A 19,351-nucleotide genomic window follows, 5' to 3' on the forward strand; every position below is an offset into this window, starting at 1 on the left:
GGCAAAGTCAAGCTCCTGATGCAGAAGTGAAAACAGTGTTGGCTATGGTAGTGACTGCAGCTGGGCTGGTTCCTGAAGCTTATAGAGCTTGGCATGGCTGGTAGTTTCCTTTTGGGCCGTGGTTTTGGGTGTTACTTCTAGGTGTTTCGTCTCAAATCTCCTCCTGAATAAATTTTCTTTTTTTGTTTAGTCAGCTGGGTAGTAGAACCATACCAGTCCCCAGCAACCTCAGTCTTGAATGGCATCATGAGGTGGACGTTAACAGTCTGGCCCAGGTTCCTTTTACAGTCTCTTCTCCAGCTCTCTCACACGGTAAAGTGTTTGCCTACAATGCAGGAGACCTGGGTTCAATCCTTGGGTTAGGAAGATCTCCTGGAGGAGGAAATGGCAACCCATTCCAGTATTCTTGCCCGAAAAATCCCATGGACGGACGAACCTGGTAGGCTACAGTCCATGGGGTTGCAAAGAGTCGGACATGACTGAGCGACTTCACTTTCTTTTTCTTTCTCCAGCTCTCAGTGAAGACCAGGCCTCAGTTTCTCATCTTCTGCGAGTATTGCCTGAATAAGACCACAGAGCTTCCTAAGGATAAATTTTTTTTTCTTTGTACAGGATAGTGACATCCTTGACTAGTGCAAGAAGCTTTTCTCTCCCACTCTGCAGGGTACCACTTACTCACACAGATAACCTTTCCTTGCATCTCATGGATTCTTCTGGTTCCTCGGAGCCACAGCTGTCTCTACCATCTCCATAGCTACAGGAATGTTTGCTTTATGTCTTCACAACTGTGAGGCATACAGAGTAGATTTGTCATCAAATAAAAGGCTGTCTTCCCTAGAGGCAAATTCAACTCTGGTAACATGGAGACCTGCTTGAAGCTTTGAAAATATAGGCTCCTTCCTGCTCTTAGCTTCTGCCTCTCCTATTGAAATTTCAAGGATCTTGTGACTTGTAGCTAACATTTAATCTCAGAGTATCCCTGTGTTTTCCTCTGTTACAGGTTGAATTGTCTTCCCCAAGATTAGGATGTTGAAGTCCCAACTCAGAGTGGATATTTGAAGACAGGGTCTTTAAAGAGGCCATTAAGTTAATATGAGGTCACGCAGGTGAGCCCTATGCCCTGTAATTGTTCTGATAAGATGAGGTGATCAGGACACAGACACATACAGAGGGAAGAGCTTGTGAAGACACAGGGAGAAGATTCCCATCTACTAGCCAAGCAGAGAGGCTTCAGAAGGAAGTTAACCCTGCCAACAGCTTGATCTGGGACTTCCAGCCTCTGCAATTGTAAGAAAACAAATTTCTGTTGTTTAAGCTACCCAGGCTGTGGTGCTTTGTTACGTCAGCTGGAGCAGACTAATACTCCTCCCCCTCAGCAGGCTTTGCCTGAAGCCTTGCCATTCCTTTTCTTAAAGTTTGGGTTTTTTATTTAAATGTCTTTGCCCATTTTTAAAATTGCCTCAGGAGGGGCACTGAAGGGCAGTGAGGACAGAAGGAACACCATTCTAGCCAGCCACTCTGGCCACAGATTAATGCGTGTGCGCTCAGGCTCTCGGTCTTGTCTGACTCTCTGTGACCCCATGAATGTAGTCCGCCAGGCTCCTCTGTCCATAGGGTTCTCCAGGCAAAAATACTGGAATGGATTGCCATCTCCTCCTCCAGGGGATCTTTTCAACCCAGGGAACGAACCTGTATCTCCTGCATTGTGGTCAGATTCTCTACCCGCTGAGCCACCAGGGAATCCCCAGCCAAGAATGAAGCAGAGATATTCTTCTCTTTCACGTCTGATTTCACTAAATCAACTTAAAGCTACCCTGTCCAGTGTGGGTGCCACTAAGCCACATGTGGCTCTTCTTGGGCACCTGAAATGTGGTTTGTCCGAATTGGGATGAAATTCCCAATGTAAGTGTGAAAGTGTGTATGTAAGTGTGAAATACATAAAGATTTAGCTGAAAAAAATGCAAAAATCTTATTAGTAATTTTTACATAGATTACATATTAAAATATATTTTGGATCAATTGCATTAAATATAGCTATAAAATCAATTTCTCCTGTTTCTTTTTACTTTGAAAGTGGTTACTAGAAAATTCAAGATTACATAGTTAGCTCACATCATATTCCATGCATAACCTGCAGAGGAGCCTGGTGTGCTATATACAGTCCATGGGTTTGCTAAGAATCAGACACGGCTTAGCGACTGAACAACAACAACAAATTGTATTTCTAATGGATAATGCTGCTCTAAAGAGGATCTGGGCCTTGCCACCCAGCTACTAGCCAGCTCTCTTGTGTTTAATCAGCAGTCACAACATACTTAGGCCATAAAGCAAAGATGAGGCTTGGCCTGGGCCCTTGAGAAGAATCTCAGTCTCTAACCCTGGTTGCAGAAACACCCTAGTGAGTGCCCAGTTTGTATTCTTATCCTCATTGAATGATGACCTCTAAGTCCGGACCTTTATACTTTTGTCCTTTTGCATGGTGGTGATCATTAGCTACTTTCAGACCTCTGACCCCTGCTCCATGGCTGGTAATGTCCATCTTAACTTCTCTTTCCCTTGGCTCAGGATTTCCTAGAACAGACATTTAAAAAAAAATTAAAATATAGTTGATTTATAATGTTGTGTTAATTACTTCTGTATAGTAAAGTGACTCATTTATACACATATGTACATTCTTTTTCATATTTTCTATTATGATTTCTCACAGGATATTGAATATAATTCCCCACACTATACAGTAGGACCTTGTTGCTTATCCATTCTATATATACTAGTTTACATCTGCTAATCGCAAATTCCCAATCCATCCTTCTCCTACCCCACTCCCCCTTGGCAATCACCAGTCTCTTCTCTATGCCCACGGTTGTGTTTCTGTTTCATATATAGGTTTATTTGTGTTATGTTGTAGATTCCACATATAAACGATATCATGTGGTGTTTGTCTCTTTTTGACTTACTTCACTTAGTAGGATAATCTCTAGTTGCATCCCTGTTGCTACAAATGGCATTATTTCATTCTGTTTTATGGCTGAGTAGTATTCCATTGTCGGAGAAGACGATGGCACCCCACTCCAGTACTCTTGCTGGAAAATCCCATGGACGGAGGAGCCTGGTAGGCTGCAGTCCATGGGGTCCCGAAGAGTTGGACATGACTGAGAGACTCCACTTTCACTTTTCACCTTTATGCATTGGAGAAGGAAATGGCAACCCACTCCAGTCTTCTCGCCTGGAGAATCCCAGGGATGGGGTCGCACAGAGTTGGACACGACTGAAGTGACTTAGCAGTAGCAGCAGCAGCAGCAGTATTCCGTTGTATATACATGCCACATCTTCTTTATCCATTCATCTGTTGATGGACATTTGAATTGTTTCCATCTTTTGGCTACTATTAATAGTGCTGCTATGAAGATAGGGGTGTGTGTATCTTTTTGAATTATAGTTTTGTTTACATATATGCCCAGGAGTGGGATTGCTGGATCATGTGATAATTTTATTTTTAGTTTTCTAAGGAACCATCATACTGTTTTCCACAGTGGGCGCACCAACTTAAATTCCCACCAACAGCGTAGGAGGCAAGAACAGACTTCTCATGCCCTCTCCCCAGGCTCTGCTGAGTGTCTGCTGACACTCATGGCCCTCCCTGTCTACCTCCACGAGACTTCACCCAGAACCGATCGTGGGGGTCTGGCCACAGGTTGCCTGGTCTTCGTTGAGCTCTTGTTCAGAGCACTTGACACTGGCCTCAGCCCTTGGGATCAGGAGAGAAGGCCAGGAAAAAGGAAATCCCCTTCCTCGAAGGAACCACACTTCATTTTGAATTCATCTCTTGGACAAACCAATGCAGAGTCCAGCCTCCCCAACTAGACCCGGTGTGACCAACTTCTGACCTTGCCTGTGAAGTTCTTCCAAACTGTTGTTCAACACAGATAACTCAGCTTTCACGTGATGCATTTTTGAGGCCCAGGGGAAATGTTGCAAGTACTGGGAATGTGTGAACTGAGGAAATCGAATTAATTAAGAAATATAAATCTAGAAAATGTGGAAATAGCAGACAAAGGGGGGCCAGACTCTTCTGGTGGCCCTTCCGGAGAGCCTGACAATACGGGAGGCCTTGTGTCCCTTCAGATTCCTGTCTGTGACTTTCCAGCCCCCAGACACTCTGCTCTGAGGCTCTGGGTCATGACGTTTCATCTCTAGACCTTCCTAAACATGTCTTCCTATTCCTGCCTTTGTACCTTTGCTTACACCATTTTTTCTTCCCAGGATGCCTGACCATCCCACGTCTGCTCATTCAAATATACAAGTCTGTCCTTTCCATCTGAGTTCAAATACTACTTCTCCTTGAAATATTTACTCAGGATTAATAGCTGGAAATGATGTGTCCCTTTCGGGGACACCTTGTTTCTGATTACCTAATGTCCCTTCCCTTTGGCTTTATGTCATGGTTTTTGTTTTCCACATTTCTTCTAAGACTGGCGGTCAGCGGGGTGGGGGGGCCGTCCTGGGGGTTAGAATTGTGCTCTATCGCTCTCTCTGTCTTCAGTTGGGCCAAGCACTCTGTCTGGCCCTGATGCCTGCATCTTTGTTATTTTAAAAAAATATTTAACTGTACTGGGTCTTAGTTGCAGCATGTGGGATCTAGTTCCCTGACCAGGAATTGAACCTTGGTGCTCTGTATTGGAAGCACGGACTCTTAGCCACTGGACCACCAGGGAACCACTGATTTTCGTTACAGTTACCTCCATCCTAGCAATTCCTGCTCTGTTTTATGTGTATGTGTCTCTCTGCCTTGATAAACTATAAATATCCATTGAATGTTTACCAGCTACAAGCTACCAGGGTGGCAGATAAACCAGCCAGAGTCCCAGTCCTTTTGGTGAGCTCAGACTAGGGGTACAGACAAGTCATGGGTAGCATTGTTGTAAATGGGCTGGCAGATGTGTGTCCAGGGATCGGGGTGGAACAAAGGGCAGAGGTCAGTCTGCTCTTCAGCAGAATTAGCTCAGAGCAGGTCTGGAAGCAGAAGGAGAGTCAGGGGAGGGTTGGATTCTTGGGGGAGGAACTGGAGATAGTCTGCAGGGTGAGACAGACCACTCCACATAGCTTGGGGAAAAAAAAAAAGTGGGGATGGCTATCTTATCAGCTTGTATCCCAGTCCTTGCTGCAGAGCAGATGTGTAGAAAAGGTTGATGCCCTGGTGGTCTGACCGACTGAATGAATGAACTCAGGGTTCTTGTGGGTGGGGAACCACACTCATTTATCTCTGTTGTTTTTTTTTTTTAGTGAAGGACAGAGGAGCCTGGCATGCTACAGTCCATGGGGAGTCAGGCACGATTTGGAAACTGAACAGCAACAGATGAGTCTCAGTCTCACACACACTGGAGGATGCACTGCTTTAGCCCAGTGGGTCTCAACCCTAGCTGCTCCATAGAATCACCTGGGAGCTTTTCAAAGGCCTGGGGCAGGGCCTCTTATCCATTCTTCTTAAGAGCACTCAGGATAATACTGCTATGTACTTTGGATGGAGAGCTGCTCTGAGGACCTCTGATTATGGCCCTCTGGTACCTAGTTGGTATGTCACCCCGGGTGAGATTCTCAGCATCCCTCACGTCACCTCTTGTGGGTCAGTGTTTCTCACATCTTGCTGTGCATTTAGTCACCTGTGTGTGGGGGTGAGTTTAAACTTTCAATACCCAACTGCCCACCAAGATCGATTAAATCAGAAGCTAACTGAGAGAGGAAGGGAGTGGAGAAGCTGAGACTGATTGTTTTAAAGTCCTCTTTAAAAAAAAAATTTATTTTTGGCTGTGCTGGGCTGTGTGTGGGTTTTCTCTAGTTGTGGACAGTGGGGGCTCCTCTCTAGTTGTGGTGTGAAAGCTTCTCATTGCAGTGACTTCTCTCGTTGTTAAGGCCCCTGGAACTCGTGTGGACAGGAAGCCCAGCAGTACTGATGCACTTAGAGCTGAAGCAGTCATAAACCTCTGGTTGGTATGTGGAAGGACAGAATTTTTTGCAGCCTCAGCGCTGAGAGTCAGGATTGAGCACACCTGCCAGGTTCAGTAAACCTGTGTTTCTGCCTTTAAAAATGGCTGCATGAGCCCTTTTTGTCAGATGCTCTCCCTGGGCCATCATTTCATTATTTATTCAGTATTTTCATAACTGAGCCATCAGCCCAACTGTAAAAGTGCCAAGGAGAAAACTTTGTTTTTAATGATTATGCATCTCTTTGGCTTTGTTACCATAATTTCTGGGGGAGCAACAATTACCTTGTGTCTGGCTGATCTGCCTCTGAGTGCAGCGTCCTTCCAGTTGGTTTAAAGAGACCATCATTCTCTGGGACCGTTGCCTACTGCATGCTAATGTGTGGCCTCCAGCTGGGACTTGGGAATCTCAGGCAGGATGTCCGGTTTAGGAATTGCTTCATCTGTGCATGTGTGTATTTGGTGAATCTTTGAGGATCTTCTATGTGCCCGGCCCTGTGCTGGGAGCTGGAGATGGTGTGGCAAGTTGCCTCTTGGGAAATATGTTCAAAAGCTAAAGAACTGAGAAATAAGTGATTAATCCTGGGGGGTGTGTGTCAGCCTGGACAGCCTTCTCTAAGGAGGTGACATTTGCCCTGGTTTCTTTTTTTGAATTTTATTTTTGGCAGCAATGGGTCTTTGTTGCTGCACATAGGCTTTCTCTAGTTGCGGTGAGTGGGGGCTACTCTTCATTGTCACGTGTAGGCTTCTCACTGCGGTGGCTTCTCGTTGCAGAGCATGGGCTCCAGGCTCACGGGCTTCAGTAGTTGGGGCACAGAGATTTAGTTGCTCTGTAGCATATGGGATCTTTCCAGAGCAGATATTGAACATGTGTCTCCTATATTGGCAGGTAGATTCTTAACCGCAGGACCAGGGCAGTCCTGCTGTGGGTTTTAAAAAGTAAATAGGAGTCTTGCTGAAAAGGTTGTATGGCCTTGTGTGTGCTTAGTCGCTCAGTCACATCTGACCCTTTGCAGCCCCCTGGACTGTAGCCCTCCAGGATCCTCTGCCCATGGGGATTCTCCAGGCAAGAATACTGGAATGGGTTGCTATGCCCTCCTCCAGGGGATCTTCCCAACCCAGGGATCGAACCCAGGTCTCCCGTATTGCAGGCAGATCCTTTGCCGTCTGAACCACCAGGAAAGCCCTGTATGGCCTTAGGGGCAGGCTTCAACCTGGCCAAGTGGTTAGAATCCCAAGCTACATTCCAGACCGTCAAATAAGAACCTTTGGGGGGTGAGACCTAGGTGTCAGTAATTTTTAAAGCTCCCTAAATGGTTTCAAAGTGCAGACAAGGTTGGAAGCCATGCATTTAAGGCAGCAGTCCCTAAACTTTTTGGCACCAGGGACTGGTTTCATGGAAGACAGTTTTTTCATGGATTGGAGTGGGGGATGGTTTCGGGATGATTCAGGCACATTACATTTGTTGTGCACTTTATTTCTAATCTAATGCCACTGCTGATCTGACAGGAGGTACCAGTCCATGGCCCAGAGGTTGGGAACCCCTTCATTAAGAAGATGGAGTGGAGGCCACCTAGAAATTAAAAAGAGAATTAACATAGTCTTGAAGTTCACCCTCCACAGGTTATCAGTTCAGAAACTTCTCTCCAGCTCTTCCCAAGTGTTCCAGAGAAGTGAGAGGATAGGGGCCTTGGAGGCAGACAGATGGTATGCTGACTGCTGTAACACAACTGGGTGATTGTCAGTCATTTATTCCTGCAGTTGAAAATTCTGTAAGTATTTACTGATTGCTTACTTTGTGTTAGGTTCTGGGAAGCCAGCAGGGAATAAGATAAAGTTCTTCCCCTTAGGGAGCTCATTGCCTGGTAGGGGAGAAGGACAGACACATTTCTTAATACAGTGTTAAGAGTTAGGGACAGGAAGTTTGGGGAGCCCTTGATAGGAGTACCTAGTGCAGACTCATGGGGTTAAGGAGAGTTTCCCAGAGGAAATGGCCTTAAGGAGAGACCTGAAAATTTTGGCAAGGGGAAAAGGAGGAGGGAAGAGATGGAGCCAGAGGTTAAGGAAGCTGCATGTGCAAAAAGCCAGAGGCAAGAATGAATATGGTACATTCAGGGGATTTGCAGGTATTCACTCTGGCTGGAGTATGGAATGTCAGGTGGGAGAGGGATGAGAGAGAGGCTGAAAAAAATAGGTTGGGGCCAGATTATAAGATGTCTTACTAGCTGAATTGTGGAGTCTGTCTGATGTCCTGGTGGTGATGGGGAGCTACTGAAGGGTTTGCCTATGAGACGTGTGTGTTGCAGGAGGGCTCACAGGGATCTTTGTGAGAGGTGATAGTGGTCTGAACTCTGGTGGTGCCAGTGAGGATGGGGAGAGACAGAGTCAGAGGATGCTTTGATCTCTGGAGTCCTCTCTCTGGATAGCTCTGTCCTCTCTGGTCCTCTGTCCTGTGAAATCTAGCCGCCTTGGTCTCCTCAACTCAAGGAACCTGCCTGGCTCTCCTTGGGACCCCCTCCCTGTTACTGCAGCCTGAAAACTACTTGGGGATCACTGTCCTTTGTTACTAATGTCCAGTGTCTTGAATTTTTTTTTTCTTTATGTCTGGTTTTTGTTTGCTTCAGGCAAGAGGTACATCTAATCTCTATTAGGCCATCTTGGCTGGAAGCAAAAGTCAGTTTTATTTTTTTTTCTCCAAGTATTATTTAAGAAAGTTTTAAAAATTTCTGTATGACAAGATCCTTTTGTTTTCTGTTGTTATGCTCCATTTATAGTTATTATAAAATATTGGCTTTGTTTCCTGTGCTGTACAATATATTTATGTAGCTTATTTAATTTAGACGTAGTAGTTTGTACCTCTTAATCACCTACCCCTCTCGTGTCCTTCCCCCTTCCCTCTCTGCCCTGGTAACTACTGGTTTGTTCTTTATTTATGTCTTTATATATGGTTGGGGAATCCGCATGCCCTGTGGTGTGCCGAAGAAAAACCAAGTCAAACAAACAAAAACATGGGGTGCATGCTTCTTTTTTTTTTAATTATGAAAATGTAACACATTTACAGGAGACTTGGGAGATACAGGACAAAGTTGCATATAATTCCACTATATATATATTACAATTATTTTTTTAGGTAGATAAATTAAGATTTTTAGTTGGAGTTTCAATGTCAAACTCTCAAAAATTAATAGAATTAATATACGAGAAGTAGAAGGATATGGTAGACCTGAAAAGTGCTAGGAACCAATTCAACATAATTAAGATTTATACATTTTCACACAACAGTAGGATACAAATTTTGTTCATGTTCCCAAGGACTATAAACTTGGAGACACTGGAGCATATCCGGGGACTTAAGACTAGGTGCAAAAATCTGATGGTCCAAAGGTATTGAAATCATACAGAGTCTGTTCTCCTATCACTGTGGAATTATGTTAGCAATTTAATATCAGAAGATATTTGAAAGTAACCCACATATTTTCAAGTGTAGTGTGACATTTACCAAGAGAAGTCTTTGACTTAGCCATTGAAAGCTTCAGTGCATGTACCTTTTTGAATTAGTATTTTCATTTTTTTTAGATATATTATCCAGGAGTGGAACTGCTGGGCCATATGGTAGTTCTGTTTTTAGTTTTTTGAAAAAGGCCCACACTCTTTTCCACAGTGGCTGCACCAATTTACATTCCCATCAACAGTATACGAGAGTTCCCTTTTCTCCACATCCTCGCCAACATTTGTTATTTGTGGTCTTTTTGATGCTAGCCATTCTGACAGGTGACATCTCATTGTGGTTTTAATTTACATTTCTCTGCTGATTAATGGTGTTGAGCATCTTTCCATGTGCCTGTTGGCCATATGTATGTCTTCTTTAGAAAGAACATTATTCCTTAAAATGTGGGGATATATGTTATCTATCATTCTGCTTTTAGTCTTTAACTGAAAAATTGAGACAACACGAGAGTTCTATGTAACTTCCTATTATAGCTGTAGAGCGAAGCAAATTGTGCTTCCAGCCCTATCTGAGGCAGGAGGAGATTGGATACTAAGAGTTAGTACTAGTCATCTAGAGAGAAATAACCCAGGAAAGTGGCTTCCCTCATGGCTCAGATGGTAAAGAATCTGCCTGCAGTGCAGGAGACCCAGGTTCGACCCCTGGGTCAGGAAGATTCCCTGGAGAAGGGGGTGACAACCCCACTCCAGTATTCTTGCCTAGCGAGTCCACAGAACGAGCCCCCATGCACTGTTGATTTGGTGTGAGAAGCTGCTGGGAGCAGACGAACTGCAGTGAGGACCAGAGAAGGCAGGGATGCCTGGGGTGGAGGGTGGAGCTGGGCAGGCTGGTGGTTCCAGTTAGGAAGGGCAGAGTGAGGGCTGGCTCTCCACGAGACATGTGTGCGTCCTGTTCCGCAGGGTAAAGCCCAGGGCTGCCGTTTCCTCCTGGCATCCCAAGTGGCCACCCCATTGCTTTTGCCAGTGAAACGTGAAGCACTTCCAGGCTGGAGCTTTATTTACTTGTTTGTTTAAATTATTTATTTTTGGCTACGCTGAGTCTTCATTGCCGTGCACGGGCTTGCTCTAGTTGCGGCAAGCAGGGGGCTTCTCATTGCGCTGGCTTCTCTTGGTGTGGGGCACTGGCTCTAAAGCGTGGCTCAGTTGCTGGGGCATGTGGGCTTAGTTGCCCTGCAACATGTGGAATCTTCTCGGACCAGGGATCGAATCCACATCCCCTGCCTTGGCAGGCAGATTCTTAACCACTGGACCACCAGGGAAGTCCCAGTCTGAAGTTTTTTTTTAAGGATGAGTGTGGCTTGTCTCCTTGGTCCTTTCTTGGCTGGAAGAAGAGGATGCCGAGGCAGAATCTCCAGATGGCAGGAAGGTCTTTCCAAGGAGGGAAGGCACCTGCCAACCAAGAATACCTACCTCGGTCTGTTACTTGAACAAAAAGTAGACTTCTATTACAATAAGTCACGGATGGTTTGGGATTATTAAGAGTTACCCTAATTAATATGGAAGACTTCACGGAGGAGGTAACATTTGAACTGGGCCCTGAATAACATGTAGGATTTGACACTGAATCTGCCGGAGCCTTGATCTTGGACTTGCCAGCGTCTAGAACTATGAGAAATACATTTCTGTTGTTGAAGTCATACAGTCTATGGTATTTTTGTTATAGCAGCCCGTATGGACTGAGTATTTTTTAACCTTATTGTACAGATAGAGAAACTGAGACTCAGCTCATGATTTAGATCAAAATAGTCTATTGGATATTTCCTGGGGAGATTTGGCTTTGATTTGTAGTTCAGGGGAAAAAAAAAAGAGGATTTTCATTTCAGGATTCAGAGAATCAGCTTGGTTCTTTCTTTTTTTAAAAATAATTTTACTTAATTATTTCTTTTTGGCAGTGCTGGGTCTTTGTTGCTGCTCGGGCTGCTCATTGTGGAGGCTTCTCTTGTTGCGAAGCACAGTCGTTGCAGTTTCTGGGCTCTGGAGTACAGGGTCAGTAGTTGTGGCTTAGTTGCCTCATGGTATGTGGGATCTTTCTGGACCAGGGATCAAACCTGCGTCTCCTGCATTGGCAGGCAGATTCTTTACCTCTGAGCCACCAGGGAAGCCCCTTGATTCTTTCTTGTTTGGGGTCCAAGACTTGGTTTGAATTCTTGGCTCTAGGAGTCTCTGATTCTTCATAGGTATTTAAATAAGGTAAATACCTTCCTAGGTATTTAAAAGCCATAAAATGGTTGTGATGGCTGTACTCGGGCATCCAGAGGTGGTGAGCTCTTACTCTGACCTGTGGTTCTGGCAGGTAATAGCTTGTGTCCGCTGAGATGGATGATGGCTGTGGGGTGTCAAAGCTGAGTGATGACTAATGTTTAAGTGGATATGGGTAAACAGAAGTGAATTTGCTTGGACCCCCTTTTATCAGGCATGATCCCGGGCAGGGTGATGGTCTGCAGACATAGGCAGACCGAGCCCCAACTGGTGCTGGGTGGCTGGCAGCTGAGTCTTTGCTCTTTCCAGTCCCAGGGCGAGGGCTGTGCCAGGCGAGGGTTCCTTGGCCAGCCCCACTTAGGCACCTCCAAAGGTTTGACTCAGAAAGTGGGGAGAAATGCCAGAGGCGGAGCTGGGCACAGGCCTGGGCAAAAAACCTGTGAGGCTGAGTGTTTATAACAGTGAGAAACTGGAAATGACCCAAATGCCCAACGGTCAGAGGGGAGAGAAAGGGTGAAAGTGTTCTAGCACATACCCTGTGTCTGTGCAATCGCAAGGCTCTTGGTCTCTAATTTATGGATGAAAAACATAGCTGGGGGAGGGGGGCGATGGGACCTCTCCAAAAGTCGGTCGAGCCCTCTTTCTAGCACAGCTTTGGTTCAAACACATCTCCAAAGGGGCTCACCCTGCTCTCCTTCATCAGCCAGGACTGCCCTGAGAATCTCCAGGGTATTTTATTTAATCTTCAACCACCTCTAGAGAGGTAAATTTTTAACACCCCCCCCCCCATTTTAGGAGAAACTGAGGCTTATTTTTTAGGGAGATGTTGAGGTTCAAAGATAAGAAGTGATAAGAAGTGATTAATGTCATGTATGAGAAAGGCATGGCAAACCACTCCAGTGTTCTTGCCTGGAGCCTGGGCCGGCTACAGTCCGTGGGGTCGCAAAGAGTCAGACACTACTAAAGCGACTTAGTCTAAACACGACTAAAACAACATGGATGTGTGAAGTGGCAGAGCCAGAATTTAAACTTAAGTTTTGTAAAACTCCCAACCCTGGGTCTGGCGCCAGAATGTATGGGTTCACATCCTGGCTTTTCCACTGACTAGTTGTGTGTACCTAGGGAAATTCCTAAATCTCTTACAAATGGGGGTGATAAAAATTCTTGCCTTTCTGGGCTGTTGGGAGGACTAAAGGAGTTAAGTAAACAGTCTGTGCCGGGCACACTCAATAAATGTTGGCTGTTGTTCTTTTTATCATCACTGGGGCTACCACTTCCCTAAGACACATGACTCTAGGAATAATCTTTAACATTGATGGAAACAGACCAGGATTGAATGCTTCCTTGTCTTGAACGCCTTGGGCCAGTGTGGTAACAACAGCCTTTGCATATTCCACACAGGGAGAAGTATCTAGAATAAAACTGCAGAACAGGACAGTGGAGACTGTTTACCCAGGCCAAGGTTGACTTCTGGAGCAGCACAAAGGTGAGATGAGGGTGCTTGTTGGTGAAGTGACTGGTTCACATAGGTGTTGAGTCATCTGTGAAAGAAATGAAAGGGAAGTTGGCCTTGACCTGGTGGGTCTTGAGAAGGAGCTCTGCTTGTGGTTTAAAATCATGTCTCGTTTTTCTTCTTCTGTTGCGTTGTGCTCCTTGTGGCTAATTTGATGAGGTCCTACTGAGAGGTGGGGAAATGGATTAGGTAGTTGAGCCCTGCATCCTTTCTCCTCCATTTCCCTAGTGCTTCAAAAGAATAACCCATTTCATGGAATAGGAGTTTCAGATGCAGATTACAGACTCCGTATTGTAGACTACCAATAAGTGCATCCTTAGCTTGACGCTGGTATAAGGCTGTCACTCTGATTGCAAAGCCTGGAGCTGCCACCCCTGTCAGGGGGGCCCCCACTTCCCCCCAACTCCTCTAAAATTTCCCTGGTGACAGGAAATTACGATGCATGTAGACACAACTAGCGTGTACCAGTGTCCAGTGTCCTCCCCTCTGGGCACTCAGAAGACTATATATCAGTTGGGCGGGGCCGTGTGGTTCTGGCCAATGGGCTGTGAGAGGGAAGGACACGTGTCCCTTCTTGGGGGAGGCATCCAACGGCAGGTGCATGGCAGCTGAGGAGACCGTGTGGCCTCGCAGCTGGGCAAGGAGAAGCTCCAGAGTAGGGCAGCCTCCTTGCTTGATTCCCGAGTGCCTGAATGGAGCAGGGCCCTGCCACTCCCCAGTCCTCATGGGTTACAAACATGAGTGAGAAAGAAACTTGTGTGAAGCCATTGTGATTTTGGGGGTGTTTCGATAGCCTAACTCAGCCCACAATCAATGCAGGGTCCCTCCCCTGGAGGACAGCCTATGGTGCTTCGGCCATGTCCGGCCCAAGCATGCTTCTCCAAGGTGTGGCGGGACTGAGACACTGTGCATTTTGCTAGGCCTGTGCCTCTGGGTTTCTGCTTTGTGTCTCCCCTGTGTGTCATACCTGGTGTTTGTCCTTGCCCTCTACTCGCTAGAGAAGCAATAGCATTACCTTTCTTTGTTTTTTCCTTCCCCCCAAAATTATTATTATTTTTTTGGCTGCAGTGCGCAGCTTGCAACACCTTAGTGTGGCATGTGGGATCCCCAACCAGTGATTGAACCCATGCCCTGCACAGCAGAAATGCGGAGTCTTAACCACTGGGAAGTCCTTAAAAATTAATTTTTAATTTTTTATCAAGGTAACATGAGTATGTGGTTAAAAAATTAAAATTGGAAAGTATCACACCCAGTGCCAGAATCCAACTCTCTAGAGTCAAACATCATAAACTGTAAGTCTTCCTTTGGGCATTTTCTACTGTATTTTTAAAAAAGCTGTTTATAATGCTGTTTCATGCCCGCCCCCCCCCACCCCCGCAGGTTTATTGTGATCTATTGACATACATCACTTTATAAGTTTCAAGTGTACACCATGATGGTTTGACTTACATGTATTATGAAATATATTCTCAATTAAAATTTTTTTTCAACATTATCTACTGACCTCCTACTTAAATAGATTTTGCTCCCCTTTTTCAGCCTGGCAGCTCCCTCTCCAACCACCACTCTCTTCACGTTCTTAATTCAGTTATATTGTGATTTTTGGTTGAACCAATATCTGATGTTTGCCTTACTATGACTGTGTAAATACTTTCCATGATTGAGTTACACGAGGTGCAATTATTACATCTTATTTCTTATATGATATATATATATATATATATGTATAGATATATCTATTGTAGAAACAATGTTATGTGTTTATCCCCTGTTTCCTTTTCCCAGGAAAACGGGAGATGACATCTCCCAGCCTCCTTTGTGGTTCAGCTGGGACCATGTGACTGAGTTCTGGCCAATGGAAATGCAAGGGGAAGTGATACAGCCCTTATCAGTCCTAGACCTTCTCCACTCCCTGACTCTCCCCTCCAGGAAGCTGGAGTGAAGGGCACTGAAATGGTGGCATCGCAAGAAGGAAGGGGGCTGTTCCTGAGTCACCACCTGGAGGAGAGCTGCCAACCAGTTTTAGCCTGTGACATGGATGAGATATAAACCTTTGTGTGTTAAGCCACTGAGATTTTAAGATGTGTCTGTTATGGCAGCTCCCATTTAATACCTAATACTTCCAGCTTTTTTTAAAAATTGTTCTCCAGTTTGCTTAATATCCTTTCAATCATCCTAATTCATCCCCAGACTCTCCCACAGAATGGTAAACCTCCTCTCAGTAAGGGTGAGCTCCCGGTCTCTTCAGCTGTGCTCTCTGCCCTTCCCCTCCCCACCCCTCAACTAACCCTTTGCCTAGCTGGTGGAACTTCAGGCTTTTCTCTGCCTCACACAGAGGCAGGAGGCTGGTCGGAAGGGGATACAGGTTAGATTTAAGGAGAGGTGGCCTCACGTAATGGTTAAGACGTCAAGCATTTCCAATTTAGTAGCTCTATGACTTTGGGTAATTTTCTTATCTTAGCATCCTCATCTGAAAAATAGGGATAATAATGACCTCAACTCCAGAGAACTGTTGTGTGGATTAAAGAATATATTTTTGTAAAGTGCTCTCAGCACAGTTTCTGGCATATTGCATGTGCTGGTAAATGTTAGTTATTATTAAGATGAAAAAGTCATGGGGAATGGCTGCACTTACCAAGCACTAGGGAATTTAACCTGGGAGTGAGTTTTCTGCCTTGTTTCTAACCATAGGCAGCTGCTCCCCAACGCTAGAGACCAGGGGAAGAAGGACCGACTTGGGGAGGTCTGTCCCAGGGTGTGACCGCAGCAGCCTCCCCAGGGACGGGGGCCACTGGCCAGGACTCTTCCTTTATCTCCTCTGTGTGGGCTGAGCTGGCCTGAGCTGGGACCCTCTGAAGGTCCTTGATTCCCCCATTTCAGGTATTCCCTCCCTTCGCCCTCGGGTTGGGGAATGGTGTTTCTCAGTCTGCTTCCTTCAAGTGGGAAGTGAAAGTATTAGTCGCTCAGTCCTGTCTGACTCTTTGCGACACCGCGGTGACTGTAGCCCACCAGGCTCCTCCGTCCATGGAATTCTCCTGGCAAGGCGCCAGGGAAGCCTTTGAGTGGAGATGGGTGTCAGTCAGCTTAATAGCAGTTATTTGTTGAGTACCTATTACATGCCAGGTACTGTGCTAGACAATGGATTATTAGAGTTAACAAATACACGTTGGCATTAAAGAGTTTATATATCAAGTGGGAGAGGCAGATGGTGAACAAATGGATATATCATTATACACTATAGGCTGGGCTGGAGTGGAAAACCTTGAGTCCTGGGAGGGAGTATCAGGGTGACTGATTTCACCTGGGGGACAGTGAACTGTCGCTGTCATCAGGGAAACTTACGCAGAGTCTCACAGACCACAGGAGTTTTGGATTTTATTTTAATTGAAAAGCAGAGGAGCCCCTGACTGGTTTAGAGCAGGGGACCAACGTGATTAGATTTGTGTTTTGAAGAGGTCACTTTATCAACCACTTGCTCTCTGCCTCAGCTGTCATGGGAAACCATGGTTGGAAGAGCAGAGAGGGGAAGGGAAGGACCATGAGGGATGAGACCTTAGTAATCTGACTGCGGTCAGTTTCAGTTGCTACATCTCTTGGTCCCATCCTGGATAGTGGGTGTCACCATGACAACCTGTGTCTGAACGTTTCGGGCTTTAACAAATGATGTATCAGCTGTCATCCAAGCAGATCTGTGTCAACACAAATACAAATGTCTTCCCCAGCAAACCTCCTCTCCCCATACATCTGGAGGCATTTCTGATTTTGAAGCTTAGCTGATTTCTGTTCATGACAGAACTACAATGTGTGAGGACAAGCAATAATTAGGCCTTGAAACTGCTTTTCCACTTAGCACCCAGAAAAATGGCCACACCAGACTGAACCAAGCCCAACATGGTCCTGGGATAAGCAAAGCCAGAAGTTCAAAGCCAAAGGCCCTTGGATAGTCAATCTAGTTCTCTTTTATCAGAGGTAAGAAACACCTTTGTCAGTAAGGTGTTGGTAAGAAACAACTTCCCAGACCAACTTCCAGCCCCTACAGGGTTCATGGTCCCTTCTTGGAGTTTCCATTATACTGTGAACCCATCTGTATTATGGTATTTATCACACTTCATTCACCTGTTGGTTCATTCACCAAATATTAAATGTCCAATGGTCAGATTTTGTGCCAGGTGTAGAGATGGAATGTTGAACAAGACAAGACCCCTTTCGCATAGACTTCTATTATAGTTGAAATATTAATAGATGGACAATAGTCCAGTCAACAAAGCTCTAAGATCACTGCAGACAGTAATAGGTTCTCAAACAAGTAGAGGTAGCATTAGTGGTAGCTCCTAATTTGGTTAGTAGTGAGAGACTCTTGCTCTTTCTTGGATATGCTACCTTCATTCCACATCAAGGCTTTTTCTACTTGCTGTTCCCTCTCTGGAAATTTCTCCTGCACTTTCCCATGGTGGCTTCCTTCAGCTCATTTTTGGTCTCAACTCAAAAGTTAATCCCTCCAGAAGGGCCCCTCTGAGTACCCTAACCTACCCTTATTTTTGCCTTTCATTGTTTGTGACCTGACTCTGCCCACTAGAAGTACAAGTTCTCCTGAGGACAGGTTCTTTGATTTGTGGTCTGTTGTTTTTCAGCTGTGGTTTGGTCGGGAAAATAAACACTACTCTATGGATTCCACTTTTGAAGGGTTTTAATCCATGGAATTGGAGACTCACAATTATTGGAAGGGTGATGGGAGTTAAGATGGGGTGGGAAGCCACAGGTGGGGAGAGGAAAAGTGGATGGTTTTCAAGAGCTCTCCAAGAGGCCACTGTGAATTTTGAGAAATACTGGAATTGGATGTCAATGATTTCAGTCTGTTGCAACAAGGAAAGTAGTTTTCAAGAGTCTGCCCAGAAGCTGTTGTGAATCTTAAAGAACTTCCAGGAATCCGTTGCTGGCTAGCACACTTCCCTACAAGTAGGTTTCCCTGGTGGCTCAGATGGTAAAGAATCTGCCCGCAATGTAGGAGACCTGGTTTCAATCCCTGGGTCAGGAAGATCCACTGGATAAGGGAATGGCAACCCACTCCAGTATTCTTACTTGGAGAATTCCATGCACAGAGGAGCCTGATGGGCTAAAGTCCCTGGGGTCCCAGAGAACTGGAAAGGACTGAGTGACTAACACCTGGAAGTTGTTACAAGCTTCACATCCACCACTCTGAATGTCTCATTGACAGCCTCGGACCCAGAAACATACAGGGGAGGAGATTACAAGCTTCACATCCACCCCTCTGAATCTCATTGACAGCCTCGGACTCAGAAACGTATAGGGGAGGCGATTATAAGCTTCACATCCACCACTTTGAATCTGTCTCATTGACAGCCTCGAACCCAGAAACATAGAGGGGAGGAGAGTCTGGGAAATATGGTTCTTGTTTTTCCCTTTGTAGAGCAGGCTACAGAAGGAGATGGCAATTATGCCAAGTTGAAAACATACAATCCAACATGCCGTTGTATCACCAGTATCTAGAACAGCTCTTGACATATAGCAGGTGCTTTGGTGGTAGTTAAATGACTGCAAGAATCATCCCTGGTCCTTGGTGGGGTCAAAATTTGAACCCTCAACTATCTGACTCCAAAGCCCATGCAATCTCATTCCAATACCAGCTGGACAAGCTATGACCTTGACCCTGGAGCTCAGGCTGGAACTGCTGACAAATAAGTCCCAGACAGGGTCTGTGCCCCATGTATGCCCACAGCGCTGTGCATATTAGGGACAGGAGCAGTGAGGGAGGCTGGAGAGCCCAGGCAGGTTTGAGAGGGTAGGCTGAGAAACGGATCTCTAACCCACTGTGATCGGTGCTCGGAAACTTCCTGGAGGTGGTGCATTGTAGAGTGCACCGGGTTGAGGGAGAGATACTGGGGCTGCTCTGGGGTGACCATCCCTGGCAGCCAAGGAGATAGCTTAGACCTTGAGAGCCTGAGCATTTGGCCAGGAGTAACCTTGCCAATGGACTTCCCCGGTGGCTCAGTGGTGAAGAATCCGCCTATACTGCCGGAGCCACAGGAGACGTGGGTTCGATCCTTGGGTCAGGAAGATCTCCTGGAGGAGGACATGGCAACCCACTCCAGTATTCTTGCCTGGAGAATGCCATGGACAAAGGAGTCTGGCA

The 19,351-nt window shown here is 45.7% G+C and overlaps 1 long non-coding RNA gene across 2 annotated transcripts in view; it reads left to right on the forward strand.

The window, feature by feature from the left end:
- The window catches only part of LOC133056942 (uncharacterized), a 45,023-nt gene extending 29,426 nt beyond the window's left edge, over nt 1-15,597 (forward strand). Inside the window, exons 3-6 of one of the 2 annotated variants that reach the window (XR_009692938.1) lie at nt 1,001-1,287; nt 5,284-7,753; nt 13,089-13,173; nt 14,986-15,597. This is a non-coding gene — a long non-coding RNA (uncharacterized LOC133056942). Of the gene's footprint in view, nt 1-1,000; nt 1,288-4,566; nt 4,773-5,283; nt 7,754-13,088; nt 13,174-14,985 lie in introns of those variants that run through there. The other variant, XR_009692939.1, reaches the window with a different exon arrangement.
- The last annotated feature ends 3,754 nt before the right edge of the window (nt 15,598-19,351 follow it).

This window comes from Dama dama, chromosome 5, assembly GCF_033118175.1.
Source record: "Dama dama isolate Ldn47 chromosome 5, ASM3311817v1, whole genome shotgun sequence".
NCBI classification, from domain to species: domain Eukaryota; kingdom Metazoa; phylum Chordata; class Mammalia; order Artiodactyla; family Cervidae; genus Dama; species Dama dama.